This window comes from Cyprinus carpio, chromosome A15 (assembly GCF_018340385.1).
Source record: "Cyprinus carpio isolate SPL01 chromosome A15, ASM1834038v1, whole genome shotgun sequence".
Classification (NCBI taxonomy): domain Eukaryota; kingdom Metazoa; phylum Chordata; class Actinopteri; order Cypriniformes; family Cyprinidae; genus Cyprinus; species Cyprinus carpio.
This window is the reverse complement of record NC_056586.1, coordinates 20,601,324-20,622,549: the sequence shown is the minus strand read 5'-3', so window position 1 is coordinate 20,622,549 and position 21,226 is coordinate 20,601,324. Positions and strand designations below refer to the sequence as shown.

Here is a 21,226-nt window from a genome sequence, read left to right as displayed (position 1 = left end):
GGCTGATAAACATTATTGGAGAACATCTGTAGGCTGTCACAACACAGTGTGGCAAGCGGAGCCACCTCCAATCCATCAGACTCGAGGGCTCTGTCCACAGACAGCCCCCCAGCTTCCATCACTCACGCCGGGCAGCACGTGTCAGGGCACAGGGGTCCCAGCCTGCTCTCCCACCTGCACTGACGGTCTACTGCACTTGAGAAATGCTACAGCGATGGTGCCTGTGACAAAGACAAATACTTACACACACATGCATGTAGAGGGCCTGTTCCACTCAGGTGGGCTTGACAGGTGTAGGCAGGTGACCTCTGATACATGTGACCCTCCCATCTGTGGTGCAGAGGAACATGGTATCCACAATGTCCCACTACCCTCTACCGACATATCAGTGTCCTACAAACAACATGTTTCACTCGGGTGATCAAAAATAATAGCATGCGTGAGCTCTACACTGATGTTAAGATCTTAAAAAAAAAAAAAAAAAAAAAAAAAAAAAAAATATATATATATATATATATATATATATATATATATATATATATATATATATATATATATATATATATATATATATACACACACACACACACACACAGACACCAGATACATTTACTTTTTAGTTTATTTTTCTCACCCCACTGGCAGATATTTTTCTTGTTTTAAGCAAAATCGCTCTTAATTTTTATACATTTTTAATTAATAAACTTAATTTTAAAAAACAAGACTATTTACTATTCACTTATTTGCAGATTAGTTCTTATTTAAGCAAAAACTCTTAATTTTTATAAATTTTAAGAAAACATAAAAAACAACTTAATTAAAAGGGAAAACAAGATTATTTTTCTCACCCTATTGGCAGCTTTTTTTTTAATTTTGATATTTTTTCAGCAAACAACACCAGTAGAACAAAACTCTTATGTCATTTTATTTCTCAAATAAATGTGTCTTGATCTAAGAATGTTTAGATATTTTTGTTTACAAAACAAAAATACTAAGAAAATCATTTTTGCATTGTAAAGTACTATTAAAACATAAAAACAAATTACAAACAACATAAAATGTTTTCTGTACAAACATATTTAATTTAAAATTTTAAGCACCAATTTTTCCTTTTAGTGTACAGTGAAATTGTATTTTACTTTAGTAACATCATGAGAAGAAACAGGCAGAACAGAGGAACAAAACACTTTTTACAGCATTGTTTTACAGTAAAAGACTGTTGAGTGAGTGCTTAGCACCATCATTTATAAAGATTAGGATAGTTTGGCATGTAAGACGTCTTTTGGAGGAACTGTCCGTTCAGTTTACAAGCATCAGATTGTTCTAAATCCTGTAGGACAGCTCCGCTTTAACAACTGACCTCAGATGGCACGATGATGGGTGACAGTATTGTGAATATTTACAGTCAGGCTGTCACAGAAATCACATCGCAGGACATAGATCAAACTCACACAAGCCAACCAGATGGATTTAAATAGGGTATCTATAGCACAAACGCTCCAGATTCATGCTACATATTACTAAAAAAAGTACCATAAAAGAGGACGTTATAGACATTGTCATAAAAAGAAGTCAAATTTAGTGTTGGTGTACATTTACAAGATAAATTTTAGACTGTGTATGGCATGTATGGAAGGCAGAAACCCCACTGAGTGCTGGTGTATTTTGATGTGCCACTTTAGTGGTGTATTTGTGGTGTGTACTATAGAAATGCACGGTTGAGGCTTCACTCTGATCCTGTAATAGAGAGGTTCAGTCTGGCTTTGTGGCTCGGTGGGTGTTTGGCTGATTGGATGGTTTGGTTTGACTGTCTGATGTGGGACTTGTAAGAAGCAGCAAGTTTATGCACACACAGGCTCCCAAAACAAGCGTTTTTAAGTCACATCAAACTAGTCCACTGTGTTATGTGTGATGTTCACATTCAAACACTCATTCATAGCCACAGTGTGTCCCTTCACCAAAGATATACATACACTCACACACTCACTGACAGCCTGTCAGTGGTCTTGTGTGCATCCAAAGGGGATGTTTGTGTGTGTCTGTGTTTTTTCGGCATTGCTTCCTCACACTAATTCTCCTGTGGCTTGCTCGTCTCGGGGAAAAACCCATAATAACAAGTCACATACATCCTCACACACTCAGTCAACCCTTGCCACTTGCCTTCTGCTGGGATGTGAGGAGTGTGTGTGTTTGAGTCTCAGTATCAGGACTAGGAGTGAGAAACACTCCTCTTCTGTAATTTGGAAGACACATGATTTACAGAAACACCTGAGAGAGAGACAGAGAAAGAGAGATTATTGTAACACATATTGACTGGCTTTGATTTGTTTTGTTTTTTAAAGTAATAACTTACAAGAGGATCTGCCATATTGTGAATATAGTCACAGCAAAAAGCACTGAATGCAGTTGCGAGCGTCCATGCAACACTTTCAGCTGGTTGTTTTCACATAGTAAAATTATTGTTAATAATAATAATAAACAAAATATACAGCACAAATGTTCAAAAACATTCTTCTATGTACTCCATTTTAAGATTTGCACACTCTTTAAGTCCCCAGTTTCTTACATCATAGTTGAAATGGGAAATGTGAGTGATAAATTAATTAATGATTATGTATAATATATTAAATAAATAAATATAAATGTGAAAATATAAATGATGATATGTGAAGGATAAACAAATAAATATGAATACTGTATAAAATAAAGGAGGAAAGGTGAACAATAAATATGGAGACTTTACATAAAAATACACTCAATGAGGAAACAATTTTTTAGACAATTTAATCACAGATTTATTCATTTGTTAATGTATTCATTAATACTAATATGTTATTTCTTATTAAAGTAAGTATTTCTGTATTTAAACAACCTGTTTTTTTTTTCATTCCATATTCGTTAATGTCTGTATTTTTCACATTTTAGCATACCTCCAGTATGCTAAAATGGGGGTGGCCATTGGGTGATCGATCAACTAAACAGTTCAACTAAATTCCTCTATGAAAATGTTATTTTATAATATAAAATAAGTGTAATAAAGAAAAAGTAAAGTTATAAGAGGACGTGAAGATAAGAACATATCCTAACACTCTCAAAAATAAGATGTGAAATGCAAAAGAACTATTTGTATTTTTAGGGGATGTACAGGTTTAGAGATTGCGTGGATGGACCATGTACAGTAAAACCCACAGTGACACACTCGCACACACTGTCATATGTTCCTTCACAAAGCTCACACACACACACATTGTGAAGTGTCCTGCTGTGATTCACTTAAAATAACTGTCAGAGAGAGGCGCCGTTACACAGACAGACAGGAGGCCCTTAACAGCTCAGGGGTCCATCACACACACGCACACTGAGCCTGACACGCATGCTGTCACACACACACTCACTAATGCTTTGAGCTGAAATGGTCGGGTTTGTTTCGTGACTGACAGGACAGAATAAAAAGAGAAGTAGAATTTAGGGAAATATGTATGTATGTATTATTATTATTATTATTATGATTTGCGCTCTAATTATGGAATTCACATGTCAATTCAATTACCATAATTTTTAGAGTTAATTATATATTTCTTCATATTTAGCTAACTTCTGGGGACAAATTTGTAAACCCACACACGTGCAAACCCTCACCTTCTTCACAGGTGGGTCCCAACCAGGTGAGAGGACAAGAGCAGTGACCTGTGCGCCGGTCACACTGGCCTCCGTGTGCACACTGACATTCGAAAGACCATAAGACCTGCTGCACAAACTGAGAAAGAAGATGAAGGTTTGAAAGTTTGAAGCAAGGTTAGTGAGAGTTAGCGTAAGATGTGTAAGGTGTGTGTACCTTTCTCACAGTGTTTTCCTGTCTTTCCGGGTGGACAAAGACACAGTCCAGTGGCCGGATCACAGGGCCTCTCATCACACTCACAGAGTTCTGCATAAGCACGTCCAAAACGCCCCGTCACAACCTGTTACACACACACAGTCAGAGAAACCATCAAACTGACTTATTCATACTCTCTTTGCTGTCCAGTGAGCTTTCAAGCGTTCAACTGGTGCTTTAAGCTTCAGAAACGACACAAAAGCAAAGAAGTCCATAAGAATCATACATCTTCTGAAGTTATACAGTAGCTCTGCGGGACACAGAGACCTTATTTAAGTCATTACTCAGTAATAATCGTCCTTTCCAGTGAACTGTTTATCACTGAGTCAGCAAGTCAAAACAGAGAACTGAATCAGTCCAATTCATGAATGAATCATATAGGCTGCTTTTGTGAACTTGTTGTCAGCTGAGTCACTGGGGTATATTTGTAGCAATAGCCAAAAATACATTGTATGGGGCAAAATTATAGATATTTCATGTCAAAAATCATTAGGATATTAAGTAAAGATCATGTTCCATGAAGATATTTTGTAAATTTCCTACCGTAAATATATCAAAACCTTTTGATTAGTAATGTGCATTGCTAAGAACTTAATTTGGACAACTTTACAGGCGATTTTCTCAATATTTAGATTTTTTTGCACCCTCAGATTCCAGATTTTTTATTAGTTTTTTGTTTTTTTTGTATTGTCCTATCCTAACAAACCATACATCAATTGAAATCTTATTCATTCAGCTTTCAGATGATGTAAAATTCAAAAATTGACACTTAAGACTGTTTTTGTGGTCTAGTGTCACATACTGTATTTGAGTCAAATGAATGATTTGTTCTCAAAAGAGGTTCTCGTGAACATTCAAAAAGAGCTAGAACAAATGTCAAGATTTCACACAATAATGGCATAATTGCAGTATGTTTTTTATCTATATTGTATGGGTTCAGACAACTTGGAATATAGTTTTTACTTTTATAGTGGTTTTCATTTTCATCATATTGAGAAAAGTCACCAAAACAAAAATTACCTTTGTGTTCCACTTAAGGAAGTAAGTCATGAATTACTACTATAATTCTATACCTAAAATATAAAGTATAATTGCATACAGATGATGTAGATGTTTTTTTTTTTTAAATCGAGATGACATAATTTTTTTCACACTTGTCAAAAGTATACAAAAGTAATCATCCTGCGGCCAAAAATAAAATCAAAGTGAATTAAAAGCACACAAATTTAAGCATTCATTTAATTTCTGGTTGTGTTTGGATGCAAGTCATTATGGTTAAGTCTTGTTTAGAAAAACTGCTTTGATTCAAACTACAAAATGGTGAATCTGTGTACTTGTTTACCTTTTTCACAGTGTTGCCCGGTCCAGCCCAGCCCACATCTACATGACCCATTCACAGGGTCACACATGCCTCCTTCTGCACATGTACAAAAACGCCGACACTGCACTCCATAGCGCCCCCTAGGACATGCTACACAGAGGACAATTTCACATTTAACACCATAATTTGTCATAACAAAGTGCTTAATATCTGTGCATAAATATGAGAAGTGTTTTTTGGTGCCATTATGTGGCAATTCACGCAGGTTGTCTTGGCTGTATCTGTACACTCTGTGTTTCAGCAAGGCGCATGGATCTGTCTTTAATTTGGACCACATGAGGATGGTTTACCAAGCACTGATTAATCCTCATCCAGCACTAAATTATACTGTCAACACTTAATTTCCACTGGATATCTCATTTTAGCCTGAAACCATACTTATTCTGTAGAGAAAAAAAGAAGTGGCCTGGTGAGCTTAGTGATTTTATTTAACTTATCTCGAGCTACAGTACAAAGCCAAAAAAAAAATTGTTCAAAAATGGTACAGCAACAATTCAAGTTCATAAGTACAGAAAAGCCCTATTTGAACAGGACCGATCTTACTGGTGGATGGTACATTTGTGTTTTATGGGTATACACTACCAAAGTTTGGGGTTGGTGAGGTTTATTAGAAATGAAAGAAATTCATAAACATTAATAAACTCCTAGGCATTTATTTATTTGATCAAAAATGCAGTAAAAACAGTTATATTGTAAAATATTATTACAACTTTCTATTTTAATATATTTCAAAATGTAATTTATTCTTGTGATAGCAAAGCTGATTTTTCAGAAACATTATCAATGTTAACAGCGTAATATTTGTAAACTGTATTTATTTATTTATTTTTATTTTTTCAGAATTCTTTGACGAATGAAGGCCAAAATTGAACTAGAAATAATAACATTCTAAAAATCTTTTGCTTTTTTCAGTTGTACTAAAATATTTTTTTTTGGGGGGGGGTTGTGAATTCAAAGCTTTTTCTCATTCATTTTGACCTGTCAAATATCATAACTAAAGCTAAATTCATCTCTGCTTGGTGCACTTTTGTTCCAGATTTATACCTTTTTGCCAACTTTCTGGGTTAAATATAGTAAAGCAGCATCAGATATGATTCTCACCCAAATTATTCCATGTATCATATCATATATTCCACATCCAGACAACAGAAATCCTAAATCCCATCCAAATCAGTGCATGAAATCACGTTAATTCTATGCTAATAATTGTACTGTTTTTCATGTCAGGATGTGTGTTCATTGTTACACTGTACCAGGACAAACATTCAGCAGACCTTCCCTCAAGCAGAACACCTCATCGTTTTATCTATTAAATATCTCCTGCTCCAGACGGAAACTTCCAGTAACAACAAGAGCACAGGTGGCATTATTTTCAAGTAAACTACAATTTTAATTACTACAATTAGCACAAGCCCTCTCATCCCTCAACATGCATTTAAAGAGCTAGCCACACATGCGATCGCTCGGTCACAAACAGCCACACTCACGTGTACAAACACACACACACACCACACACAAGTTTACTTAAGCTCTGGATCATTAGTGCAATGGCAAAGTGGGTCTGATTTGGCAGCGCAGCAAAAGAGCAATCATGTTTCTTTGGGTAATTTAGATTGGGAAAACAATAAGCCAATCGCTTTGATTCGCTTGCTTATTTATTTGTTTCCTTGCCAGCAGATCTGCCGACACGGAACATAGAGAACCAGCTACTTATAGTCATCTGTAAACATTAAACATAGGGAACGTAAGCAGTGGAACGTCTGTGAGATGCTCCGAGCCGGCGTTTTCGAGGAGGCTAAGAAAATCCCTCCTGGAAAGTCCCGTTCCATTCCCACTGATGAATGATGAAACACAAAGATTAGGAATCTCTCGCTTCTGTTCTTCAGGAAAAGGGGAGCTGCGATCAAAATTCCCTCACGCAGGAAACTGGACAAATTTGTTAACTAAATATTGCAAATAAGCCCTGGGAGAGAATCAGAAGGAGGGCAAATAGTTCCTTCAAGTGCAGGACTGGGAGACACAACGTTTTTAGATATTATTTTGCTTATGAAGTCATTCTAACACTTATGGCTTTCACGTCCTAACAAGATGAAAATGTGAATGTTATAGATTTGGGAGGATGGATGGGATAAGGCACAAAAAAGAAGAAATGAATGGCTGAGGTTGAAAAGTTGGCTAGATAAGTGGGAAAAAGGCAAATAAGAGAGAGGAAAAGGAAAAAAGTGGAATAGCACAGCTATTCACAATGTTGTTATTGTCAACTGAAACTATTATTTTTTCATTAATTGAAATTAAGGTGGTTGCCATAGTAACCAGGTAGACAGGTGCATTTCCCAGTGACGTGTTGACGGCTGTACGGATCTCCAGAACATGTGCACATCTGAGAACAGTTCAAGCCAAACATGCCCTGAGGACACACTTAGAGAGAAAACATTAGAAAATGACACAATACATGCAGAGATGTCTTTAAAAAACATGTGTGAGTTTTCCCTAAAATATCAAGTTGTCCAGACACATTGCTTAAAAGACATCAGGCCTCAGACAGGAAGGAGATATGATATGATATGACATGAAGGGGAGGCTAGACATTTCATTTAACGTCATTCAAACATGCTTACTTTCATACACTTTCACATATGTCTGGAGTACCTGATGGAAACCAGGCCATATGAGTGGGATTTGGGTAAGCGTCCATTACACAGCAAAAATCTATATCTCACACAAACACTGAAAGACGATTATATAGCAATACATGAGACATGAGTGTATTCAGGGCTCAACAATAAGGATTTTTCTACTGGCCTAGTCAGATTTTCACAGGACCTGTTAGAAATATAATAAATAGTTATTTTTCCCTACTTTTCTTGTATTTATTTTTATTTTAATTATTATTACATTATTTTTTTTTTTTTGTTTTTTCTAATGGACTAGTAAGATCACAAAAGTAATTTACACTTTCAGGCTAGACTTTCTCAAGCCATCAAAGTCTGTCTTAAACTTTTTTGTAGTTGTTTATATATTATAGTTATTTTATAGTTGTTTTATTTTATGTAATTTGCCAGCTTAGTTTTGTATGTGCAAAAAATATATATAATGATATTTGCATATATATATACATGCATACAACACTATAGCACTCTAACTTTGCACAATGTGTAATGTTTCCAAGACATAAAAAAACTTGTACAACAAATCAACATATCTAGCATGTAGTGAAAAAGCAGTACTAGATATAGGTGTGAACATACAGATCTGTGTATGTTCATGTATAAATGTGTGTGTGTGTGTGTGTGTGTGTGTGTGTGTGTGTGTGTGTGTGTGTGTGTGTGTGTGTGTGTGTGTGTGTGTGTGTGTGTGTGTGTGTGTGTGTTCATCCCACTGGCATGTGTAAGAGATAAGTTCAGACTCCAGACTAAAGAGAATAATTAGACTGTTGTCATTAGCCGTGTCTACTGCAGTGTGTGTGCGAGAGAGAGAGAGAGAGAGAGAGAGAGAGAGAGAGAGAGAGAGAGAGAGAGAGAGAGAGTTTATGTCTGTTCCAGAATTCTTATCCTTACACAGACAAAAACAAAGCCTGCTGTTTGAGTTGGCCGCTCAGTGCTAACCTTTATCAGATGTCTCACATCCACAGAGAGAGAGAGAAAGAGAGAGTGAGAGGGGTTGGGCGGGTGTTGAAAGAGAGTCGGGGAGCATAACCCTAGCGTGTGTAATGTACAAATGATAGGCAGACACAGGAAGATGTGAATTACTAGAAGAAGTGTGCATAGGGCTGTTTGAATCTCTAAATTTAATTCAATCTTAAATAAAAACGGATGTTAGTTTTTTCCTCCCTTTGCTTTGATTAAGCTGCTCAGATTAATTGACAGATCACTGATTCTAAAGTGCTTTGACAAAACGGATAATATATGGGATTAGGAGTATAATTCTCCTGCTTCTTATTTTTTCCTCACAAAATTTGGTGTTATAAATACTGTAAAATGTATTAACTGAGACTATAACATGATTTCAAACTTATTTTTAGCTCAGAAAGTCACTGCAATCATATCCGACATGTTGTATATGATACGTATATTAAATAAAGCTGTCAATTTTTTATTCTTTCTGGTGTTGCTACAGTTATAAGACCTACTTAAAGTGTTGGAAATTATTTAAAAATAATTCTTTACAATTTTGACAATAAGAAAATATAAAAACTAAACAGTGAATAAGCACTATTTTATATAAGATTATATACAGTATATATTGTTCAAAGGTTTGAGGACAGAAAGATTTTTTTTTTCATTCTTACTCAGCAAGGTTACATCAAATTGTTCAAAAGTGACAGAAGATTTATATTCATGTTTAATTACATTTAAATAAATACTGTTCTTTCGAAGTTTCTATTAATGAATTCTATTCTACATTTACCACATTTACCAAAGTATGAAGCAGCACAACTGTTTTCAATATTGATAATAATAATAATAATAATAATAATAATAATAATAATAATGTTTCTTGATCAGCAAATCAGCATATTAGAATGATTTCTGAAGGATCATGTGACACTGAAGTAATGATGCTGAAAATTCAGCTTTGCATCACAGGAGTAAATTACATTTTTAAACATTAAAATAGAAAACAGCTATTTTAAACTGTAATAATATTTCACAATATTACTGTATTTACTGTATTTTTGATCAAATAAATGAGCATAAGAGACTTATTTCAAAATTTTTTTTAAAAATCTTACCGACCCCAAACTATTGAGCAGCAGTGTATATAAAATATTTATATTGTATCTGTTTAATATATATTAGTCTATATGAAATACTGATTTATGGTCTTACAGGTGGTTTTAGAGGTAGAAGGTGTTGCTTCTTAAAAAAACAAAACACATGAATGAATCGGTAGGATGAATAAAATGAGAGAGGCCTTACTCGTCTCACAGCTGTTCCCAGTGTACCCTGCAGGGCAGCCACATCTACCTGTCACATGATCACAGGCCACACCCCCTGGACAGATGCATCTTTGCTCACCATCCAGATGCACAGGCTATACACACAACATACAGACAGTGAGAGAGAAAGCAGATGGATTGCAGAGTGAGTGGCCCGCGTTCACCCATGTGAACATTCCAGTGTGTAATGGAGACAGAATACAGTAATTTGTGTGATGACATGTGAATCACTGCTATCAGTGCTTACAAACTCCTCACTATAAATCACCATAATCACTTACATCTTACTAACTACAGCCAAATAAAGCATTCTGAGTGAGTCTGTGTGAGAGAGAGACAGATGTGTTTATGAGTATATAGGGTCTTTGGATGGTAAAGGACATGTTTGTGTGTTTTGTATAAGAAAGGCTGTACATGTGTAGATATTAACTGATAATACATGAGTATTTTAGATTTGAATAAGTGACTGAGTGAGTGTTTGTGTGTGTGTGTGTGTGTGTGTGTGTGTGTGTGTGTGTGTGTGTGTGTGTGTGTGTGTGTGTGTGTGTGTGTGTGTGTGTGTGTTTTAGCTCACTCTGTTGGCAGCTGGTTCCTGTCCACCCAGGTGTGCCACTCACCGGGTCACATGACCCTCCATTGTGGCAGTCACATGACTGACTGCAGTTGGAACCAAACCCATATTTGAACCAAATAGTGTTGTCAAAAGTACCCATATCAGTACTGAAATTGTAAAAATGTGACGATACCAGTACTCCACAGATATGTCTGTGATTGGCTCAGTACTTTTGACAACACTAGAACCAAACCAAACTTTTATAAATCTAAATATGTAGTACTTTATGCAATGCAAACATGTTTTTCTTCATTTACTCACATACACATAGATACTCAGAAATTCATTGATATACTGTAACATATGTTCTATTCTATATGTTCCGAATGCCCATGTTATGTTTAACAATCTATTAGTAAGTTAATTCAAACAGAAATGTCACAAAACTGTCATTCATTTATTTTCATTCATATTCTGATCTGTTATAACACCGTTCTTGAAAAATTTGTAAAATTTTTGAAAGTCTCTGATAAATCTTCAAAATCTGAATTTTTGACAAAGCTAAATCTTCAGCAGCCATTGCTTCAGCCTTCAGTGACACAACATCCTTCAGAAATCATTATAATATGCTGATTTAATGCCCCAAAATCATTTTTACCATCAATGTTGAAAACAGTTTTGCTGTTTAATATTTTTGTGGAAACTGTGATATATTTTGTTTGTGACTTTTTGATGAATAGAAAGTAAAATAACAGCATTTGAAACAATTTAATGCAATGGTTTCCAGGTACCCAGGCTAGAGCATGAACATTGTGGCACAAAATAACCCAGTATATAAGCCTGTGAAGTGTAAAACAAACAAACAAACAAAAAAAACCTGTGTCCAGCTACCATATCTACACCAAAAACAAAAACAATTTCTGAGGCAAAAATGTGTCTTAACATACTTTACGTGATGCCTGTAAGTGATTTGTACTTAGCCTGACTGCATTAACTTTAGCAGACATGCTACTGCAAAACTAAAAAAGCATAAATGAGAAAAAGCAGATGCAAATCTAAATAATGATTTATGATTTTCATTCTTTAAAAAACTAATAATATCACTTGACTCCAGAGAGGTTTTATCACAGTCGAGATTACCCTGCAAAACATGTCATGGGAAAGCCAGACATAAAAATACAACATCTGAGAGATCTTTAACGCAAACATCACTTCATTAAAAAGAGAGGGTGAGTGAAACAGAAAAAGAGATGAATCTTTATTGGGCCTCTGATCTATTAAACTACTGATGTTAGATTGCATGAGAAGACGGATGGTACTAAACCAATGTTCCGCAGAGCTCTCTTTAAAAAGCATCTTAGCCTAATAAAATACTGACAGATGCACAAATGAAACCCTCCTAAAAGCCATCCTTCCACAGTAAACACAAACATTCACAGTTGAGATATGCCGATTAAAAACATTTAACCTTGCAGGATCCATTTAACCTTTCTGCAGCCCACCAGGGGGCTTTTTCCCCTTTTTATACACACACATGCTTCAAAAACTGCATCAGCTGTATCTGTGTGGTGATAAATTGTCTATGAGGCCTGTGTTTGGGTGAGCTGGTTTGAGAGATTGTTGGGTTATTTCTGTGCGGGGATGCGGCATTCAGCCGGAGATGATCCTCCAATCACACCCCGTTTTAATGATGTGGGAGGCTTACCCAGAATGCATTGGGGCAGTGCCCAGCCAGGGGAGAAGCGGCAGGCGCCTGTGATGTGGTGACACTGGGCCTCATTCCTGCACAGGCACATCTGCACACAGTCCTGGCCGTAAAACCCAACAGGACATCTTATGGAAGAGAGGAGATTTGAGTCAACAGCGTCTGTGTGTGCATTATAATGAGCAGTACATCACTGGAAAGTCACGCTCACAAGAACCAACAGGATGTCAGCATTCTGATTCGAATATAATTAGGTTAGTGTTTTACTAGTATCCGTGTGGACATATCCATCTTTCATCCCTTCATCCTGCTCATCTTTCGTTTTCATGTCTCATTACCTACTGAATGCTCAGCGTGTGAATTGCTCTCATCAGCATTAATTGCGTGATCTCATTCACCACATGTGCGGCACATCCTTACCACAACAAAGTCAACGTGTGTGAGAAAGACAGACAGACATTTCTAGGAAACTAGAACACCTGCTGAGTCCACAGGTTCACTGTCTGGATGCAGTAATATGCATCCTGTCCAGATATTCCCTGAACTCACATTTTTCACTCTAATCCCTGGTTTTTCAACTCACTTTATGCAAAACTCACATAAAAGTGTAGTGCAACTGGCAAAAATGGTGTTTTATTAATGCTTACTGATATAGGTTTTTGGTCAGGGTTTAAAATGAAATGAAATTAAATAAAATGAAATGCTCATTTAGCTAATATAAACGGTTTGGCTTATGAATATTGGATATTTTTTCCATTTAAAGCCCAGCTCTTTTCGAATCACACTTCATGCACAACAAAATCTTCTGGCTAAAATGTATACTTCTTGCTTTAAAAGGTTGCTTATTAAAATAAAATAAAATAAAATAAAATAAAATAAAATAAAATAAAATAAAATAAAATAAAATAAAATAATTTAGGCAACTAGAACACACCGCCCACAGGTTCACTGGCTAGGTACAGGAATATACCTAAAGTAAAATTTCTAAACAAAAATAAATAAATAAAATTGACAAAATTGTGAAAAGTGAGCATAGCATACCATAGTAAAGCCAGCTGAACAGAGACAGAGCAAGCAATTATATTTTTATAAAAAATAAACTATTGTTTTCTTTGGAAAGCATGCATGATAATTCATGCACAATAAGACAACAAACATATTTAGTTTTTTACGGAAGTTCAGTTTTTCAGAACTTAAAATATAATCTATATATATCAAATTGGGTATATCAACTTGGTAATATTTTTACGAAGATTCATAAGATTTTACGAAATGTCAAAACACTTTCTGGTCTTGTTTTCTGGTTGTTTGAAAACATTCAGGTTATCCAAATCAAAACTTTAGAAGTTTGCTTCTTTGGAACACATTATGTGATTTTGTTTGCTTTGGTTTAGAAACATTGCCTTTGTCAGCATAGCGTATCTGATATGAACCTACAGTACACTTTGTACAGACTTCATTTACATGGCTACTGCATTTCATTCACACACACACACACAAGCAAATGAAATCAGAGTCTCTCTGTATGAGCACAAGTGTAGACAGACATCCATACAATCACGCCGCATATGGTATGCAGACGCACACGATCACAGGAGATTGGTCTAGTATTCCATCAGCCTGATAAGGTCTTGTAAAACGCGTGTGCGTGAGCGTGTAACGGCGGCGGATGGTTGTGATCGGCTGCAGCCGGTAAAATGTGTTTCATGGCTGAGGCCTTCAGAGATGGAGACCAGTGATAGCACTCAAGAACTCGCCAAAGACCCGCCACATGTGTGTGTGCGTGTGTGTGTATCTGTGTGTCAGTTGGTTTGTATGCTTAAGAAGCATGGAAGACATCTGAGCCTGTGGAACATGAGTGGAACTGCTGGCTACATCCAGATGAACTACCGAGTTGAAAACGTCCCAAAACGGACAGGGTGAAATTGTGGGGCTGTGGAAACCTGATCTCTGTAGTCACAGCCTGATTTATTAAAGATGAAATCTGTGAATGTAAAAGTCTACTATAAACCAAAACAATCTGCGTCTAAATCAATGACGGTGGAGTTGATACAGATGGAGATGAATGCTTATGGTCCCCTAAGACCTGGTTTTGTCCCGTCAAAATCATCTTTGTTGGATTTCAGTTGATTTTGGAGAGTTCTACTACACTTTTCCCCTGCCGTGCAGAATTTAGATCCATTCTATCACCCCTGGAAATCGTATGAATGATAGTTCGCTGCTCACTCAACCACACAACATGGATACAGGAAGTTATTTTGGCTTACTTTCTTTCTCTGCAAAAAGAGACTTTCAAATTTTTTCGTGATTGGGACTACACTAGTTATGTTGTATGTTTTTTATTCACTGAAAAGGATATTTTTTATGTTGTATATTTCTGATTTACTAAGTAGAACTGGAGTCATTTATTTGTAAATCGGACTACACTGATTGCATCGTATGTTTTCGATTCACTAAAAATAAACATTCGAAAATAGTCATTTGTTCAGGAATTAGACTACACTAGTAGTGCTGTGTTTTTGATTCGATAAAAAATAACTAGTTTTTAAAAGAATAATTTGTTCATGAATCAGATTAAACTGATCACGGTGTATGTTTTCGATTCACTGGTTTAAAAGAGATCATCTCATAAGAGTAATTTGTCCCTCAATTTGTCCCGAGTCCCTCATTCATGAAACTAAACTGGTTGTGCCTTGTGTGTTTGGAAATATGTCATGTTTTTGATTCCTGTTCACTCATCGAAACACTCGCTCATCACTCTCATAATGCCATCAGTGCAGGAAACTAAAATCATACGTCTAAAAACATCTAGTTATTAGATAAAATGGTTTAAAAGAGTCCGTTTGTAAATCAGACTACACTGGTTAAGCTGTATATTTTTGATTCACTACAAAAATGATCGGCTCTTAAGAATCACTTGTTTGTGAATCGGACATCACTGCTTGCAGTGTGTTTCTGATCTGCAAAAAGAAAAAATTATATAAAATAATTGTTTGTTTGTGAATCAGACTACAGTGATTGTACTGTATGTTTTTGATTCACTGAAAAGGATCAGCTCATAAGACTCATTTGTTTGTGAATCAGATAATACTGGTTTCAATGTGTGCTTGTGATTCACTAAGAAGAATTGGTTTCAAAACAGTCATTTGTCTATGAAACAGACTACTGTAGGTATGTTATTTCTTTCAATCCCATGAGAACACCTCAAAAGTAGTTTTCTTGCCATTGTTTTGTGGTCAGTTAACAATCATTAACAATCTCATTAAATCAGATTCAGACTGAAAACTGGTAAAAATGTGGCTGTAGTTTGAGTATTTGTGTGTGTGGTGCTGAAAATGGTGAAGAAAACACATGCATGGAATCCGTTGAGGTATGAGCGTGTTTGCCTTGTATGAATATCTTGTATGTGTGAGTGTTTTACATGTGGTGTTTTTTTTTTTTTTTTTTAGCTAAGATAGGACTCAGCTTCTATGTTTGGCCCTGTGTGCATGTCTGTGCATTGTGGTTTTCTCATAAAGTGCAGCAGCTGGATGTGGCTGTCTCATTAAGCAGAGGATGCTGTCATGGATCCAGCAGGGTGTGTTTGTGAGATGTTTAGTCAGTGGCTTAGATTAACCGCTAGAAGGCAGATACAACTCTGTACCTTCAGGTCATTGAGGGAAAAACCTTCTTACCTGCTTCTAGTTTTTTCCTGCACTGATGTCATTATGACACACTAAACAAACATTTTTTGTTTTTTTAAGTTGCTTGGCTGTGTGTGATGAGTGAGTGTTTCAATGAGCAAATGGGAATCAAAAACATTCCATTTTAAACACAGACACACACTCAGATTGCATGATGGGTGGGTTGCCCTCTCAGACTGATTGAGACTTCCTGTTTCCCTGGTGAATAAAAAGTCCCTAGAGCATTAGGCATACAAAAACACTACTTATGGAGCAAAAAGAGAGATGTTCAGGAAAATAGATAACATGCATTTAAATAAACATCACTGACCATTTTAGAATTTGGATGCATTTGTTTGTAACTCACTCTTTTCACAGTGTGTTCCCACCCAGCCAGCGGTACAGGTACAAGCTCCGCCGACATGGTCACATTCGGCCCCGTTCTCACACTCACACGAAAGTTTACACTCCGCTCCGTAGTGGCCCCATCAAGACACTCTGACACAAAGCATCATGAGAAATGCAGATCTAGTGCCCATGATCAGAATTTAATGGAAATAAACAAAAACTATTTAAACTTGTTTTTGGTAATTGAAATAAGGCATTGCTAAGAACTTCATTTGGACAACTTTAAAGGCGATTTTCTCAATATTTGGAATTTTTTTGCACCCTCAGTTTCCAGATTTTCAAATAGTTGTATCTCGGCCAAATATTTTCCTATCCTAACAAACCATACATCAATGGAAAGCTTATTTATTCAGCTTTCTTTCAGATGTGATGATGTATAAATCTCAGTTTCAAAATATTGACCCTTATAACAAAAATTACAAAAGCACATTTTAAAATTACTACACTAAAATAAGAACATTGATAAACATTGACATGACCTCATTATGTTGAATAAGGCTAGTCCGGTCATCAAGAATTGTACAATTTCAAATTATTTTTCTAATTTTGAGAACAAATATCTTAATGTTTTGCAGTCAGATCAAATGAGTATAAAAAAAAAAAAAAAAGTAAAAAAAAGAATTATGGTATATAGTATGTCCCACATTGTACTCTCTAGTTTAATTTGGCCTAATATTATGGGTCCTGTGTATATGAAACAGCTATTTTTTTCCTAATTTTTGCAAACCATGCACATTATGCATACTGTATACTGCAAAACTAGTAAGAGCAGTATATTAGTATGATATCCATATAATGCTCAGCCAGTTTTGCCTGTACTATGTTGACAAAAGATGGCTTTTAAATGGTGTACCGTTTAAATAGTGCATCAATGAAAAGATAAAGACACTGAAACATGGATACAGAGAGGGAAAGAAACAAAACAGACTCACTCTTGTCACGTTGCTCTCCAGTGTATCCAGCCTCACACACACAGCGCCCACTGCTGGCCTCACAGGTTACTGCATTACTGCCACACTGGCACAGCCTACACCCCAAAAACCTGCCTCACACACTACACAGATGTTGTTTTATTATTCGTTTGTATTCATATAGCAAATCAAAACACACATTTGAAATTTGAGAATGTAAACACACTTGTAAAGATTACTATTTGTATGTTTATTAATGTCCTGTTGCATGTCCATTTTATTTATTTTATTTTATTGTGTTTTAAATATTTATTTTTAATTTTATGCACCACATTTTTAAATATTTTCTTTTTATTATTAATATCACTATTTCTTACTATTACAGTAATAGCCAGCTTCACATAGAAAGAGACAGAAAACACAATTTTATTTGTTCAGGGAAAACGAGGTGAAAAAAAATCTGTTCAGTGAAAACGAGGTGACAGGTAACAGACGAGCTAACAGAAGCACTTAGCTTTGCAGTTCACGTTGGCACATCTGTCTATCCTGTCTGAATACACTCACTCTCTCTTTTTCTTGTCCTCCACAGAAACTGTAAAGCGCTCCCCCCCAGGATGGGATAAAAGGCCCTGTTTGAGCAAGACAAAACCATGATCTGTTTAAGCCATTAAGACTAAAAAATGTATGTAAGTGATCAAGAAAAACTTATAACTAAAACAAACTTCAAATGTTATTAAAACATTAGCCTATCTTCAAATTCATTATTTCTCTCTTCAGCAAACAGAATGAAAACCTGTTTACAAACACACACACACACACACACACACATACAGTGTGTTCATATATCATTTTCATGACATAACATCTAGCATATATCTAGCAACATGAAACAAAGCTACTGACCTAAGCTGACTTACACTGTGAAATGACTGGCACTTAAATCTGTCTGCGTGTTGTCATGTGAGTGTTTAGTGCATCTGCTCCTTGGAATTTTAAAAAGGACATATTGCCCGATGATTGACTGGTCACAGTTGATTTCTGATGCAGACATTATTGAGCTATTAAAATAACTGAGCCATTAAAGCAGTTCTGTGTACTGATAGCTGACAGTCTCTAGAGGGCGATGCAAAGCCATTATTGTCCCATTTGGAAAATAAGAATCCTTTGAAAGCTCAGAATAAAATATCAGCTTACTATTTACTGAATACTGCACAGTAAACAATGCATACTGCCTACTATTTTAAAAATAGTAAGTGAAACAAGTAGGCATTAATAAACATTTACTTAAAGTCACTTATGTCTTGATGTTGCCTGTTTAATTCAAAAAGTGGTGTCCAGATCTTTTTTTCAGAATGCTTTGATGAATAGAAAGTTCAAAAGAAAATAATTTATTTAAAATATAAATCCACTGTAACATTACAAAAGTCTTTACTGTCACTTTTGGTCAATTTAATGCATCCTTGCTGAATCAAACAATTAATTTAATTCAAAAACAATCTTACCATACTACAGTTAGAGTAAGTAGTAAACTAGTATTCCCTCCTGAACTCATATTTTGTCTATGATTGTGAGTCTTACCCAGCTGGCATTTCTCTCCATGGTATCCTGCTGGGCACATCTTCTGGCACTCTCCCGTTTTGGGATCAAACAGCTCACCATCAGAGCTGTACATCGCTTGCAGTAGCCAATGCCGTAGTATCCTTTGTCATATTCTACACAGGAACATGACATTCATCTCCATGTACCTGTCAAACAAAACTGTTTCAAATGGCTGTAAAAACATCACCTACCTTCCTGACAGCGGTTGCCATGGTAACCAGGTTTACAAGTGCAGGTGCCTTTTTGTAGATCACAAGACAGAGAGTTTTCCTGTGCACATTTGCATTCCTCTGAGCAACCCGCCATTTGGGACATGCTAATGTAGACAAGCACTATTTTACTATACCTCAAATTAATTTAAAGTAGATAAGTAACAACTTCGACTATCACACTATCTTAGCATACTAAACACTTACACAGATGGCAGAATTTGCTGTAGAGGCCAGGTGCGCACAGACACCCTCCATACAGACGATGGCAGTGTCCATTATTGGGGCAGTTACACCTCCTCCTACAGAACCTCCCATAGAAACCCTGCGGACAACCTGATGACATCACAGGGTACATCAGTGAAATTCCTCTGATGCAAAGCTGAATTTTCAGCAGCCATTACTCCAGCCTCCAGTGTCACACGATCCTTTAGAAATCATTCTAATATTCTTATTTGGTGCTCAAGAAACATTTCTTATTATTATCAATGTTATAAACTGGTTCTTTAATGAATAGAAGTTTGTTTACAGGGGCAATGCACAGTAATGAACATGACTGTAAAAAAGAACAGAATAGAATGAAAATAGAAGTCTTTTGTAAGATTATAAATGTCTTTACTGTCAATTTGGATCAATTTAATGCATCCTTGCTGAATAAATCTAGTCTTGTTTTCTGTTAAAAAAAAATCTTCCTGACCCCACATTTTTGAACAATAATGCATATTTGTTCGTAAAACTAAGAAAATGTTCTTTAGAAGTACTTCTAAAAATGAAATATTTTGTGCGGTAATGGAACTGAGACACTTGTAGAGTATCGCAACAAGAGAAACATAGAAAAGACTGGAACTGAGGAAAGAAAAAGAAATACCTCTTCTCATATTTCTCTATTTCTTCCTCATGAGACAACATAAGACAGAAATGTGGAGCATTACAAACGTAAAAGAAGGTTATGAATAATGAAATACGACATACAGTAAGTAGAGAGGAAATGTCACAAGCCATGAAGAATTGAAGATGTTAAAACACAGTTAAAAAAGAAGATGAGACATAAAGCATGTGTGCTGTACCGTTTTCACAGTGTAGACCGTTGACCCCTGGAGGACACAAGCACGTCCCCGTCACTGGGTCACAGTGGCCCTCATTCTTACAAACACACAGACTGTTACACTGAACACCATATGTGTTCAAGCTAAAGGAGAGAGAATGCATAAGTAGAACCAGAGAGAATGAGAAATACAGCAGGCACTGTACTTTCTGTTGATTTTAGAGTGGATTAAAAATGAGACGGTATGGAAAACTCAAACTGTGCTCATGTGAATCCACAATGATGGGTGTGGAGGTGCTGTTAGGGCTGCAGCTCTCCAACATTCAATTTATATTATAAACTAGTTGAGTTAGTGTCTCTACAGGAAGAACTTAGAGTCATGGAACTGCTCCGCTTAGAGGTCTGATGGGATTTCTGGATAAGGGAGCTAAACATCAGATAGATGAGGAGAAGAAGAAAAGGAAAAATTGAACACGCATTTCTTTATATCCTGAATTTAAGTCTTTTATTGAGTCATGTAAATGTACTTCTTGTGATAACATCTACATTAACATTTGAATTTTTTATTCAATGTACATATGTTTAAATGTGTTTTCTTGCTGATTATTTAGCGTTCTCTGAAACCGTGATATTTTAGTATCACTGAGATACTACTATAGTTTTAATATTTTGAATTCTTTTTTTGTAAGTTTCATTTTAATTTCAGTTAAAGTTTTCGTAATTTTGTTGTTGTGATTGTCATTTTTAGTAGATTTTTTTTAAATGTTGAAATAGTTTTTATTCTTTTTTATTTCAGTTTTCGTTATTTTAGTTCAAGTTAAATTAAATTAAAATGAAAAACGTTGCCTTGGCAACTAGCTGAAATAGGTTTGTTATACTTTTTTATTTTATATATTTAATGTTTATTTTATTTCATGTAATGAAAATATTTTTTATGGTT

At 35.7% G+C, this 21,226-nt stretch overlaps 1 pseudogene; it reads right to left on the bottom strand.

Moving 5' to 3' along the window:
* Positions 1–1,072: 1,072 nt before the first annotated feature.
* Positions 1,073–21,028, bottom strand: LOC109104120 (annotated as a pseudogene).
* Positions 21,029–21,226: the final 198 nt, after the last annotated feature.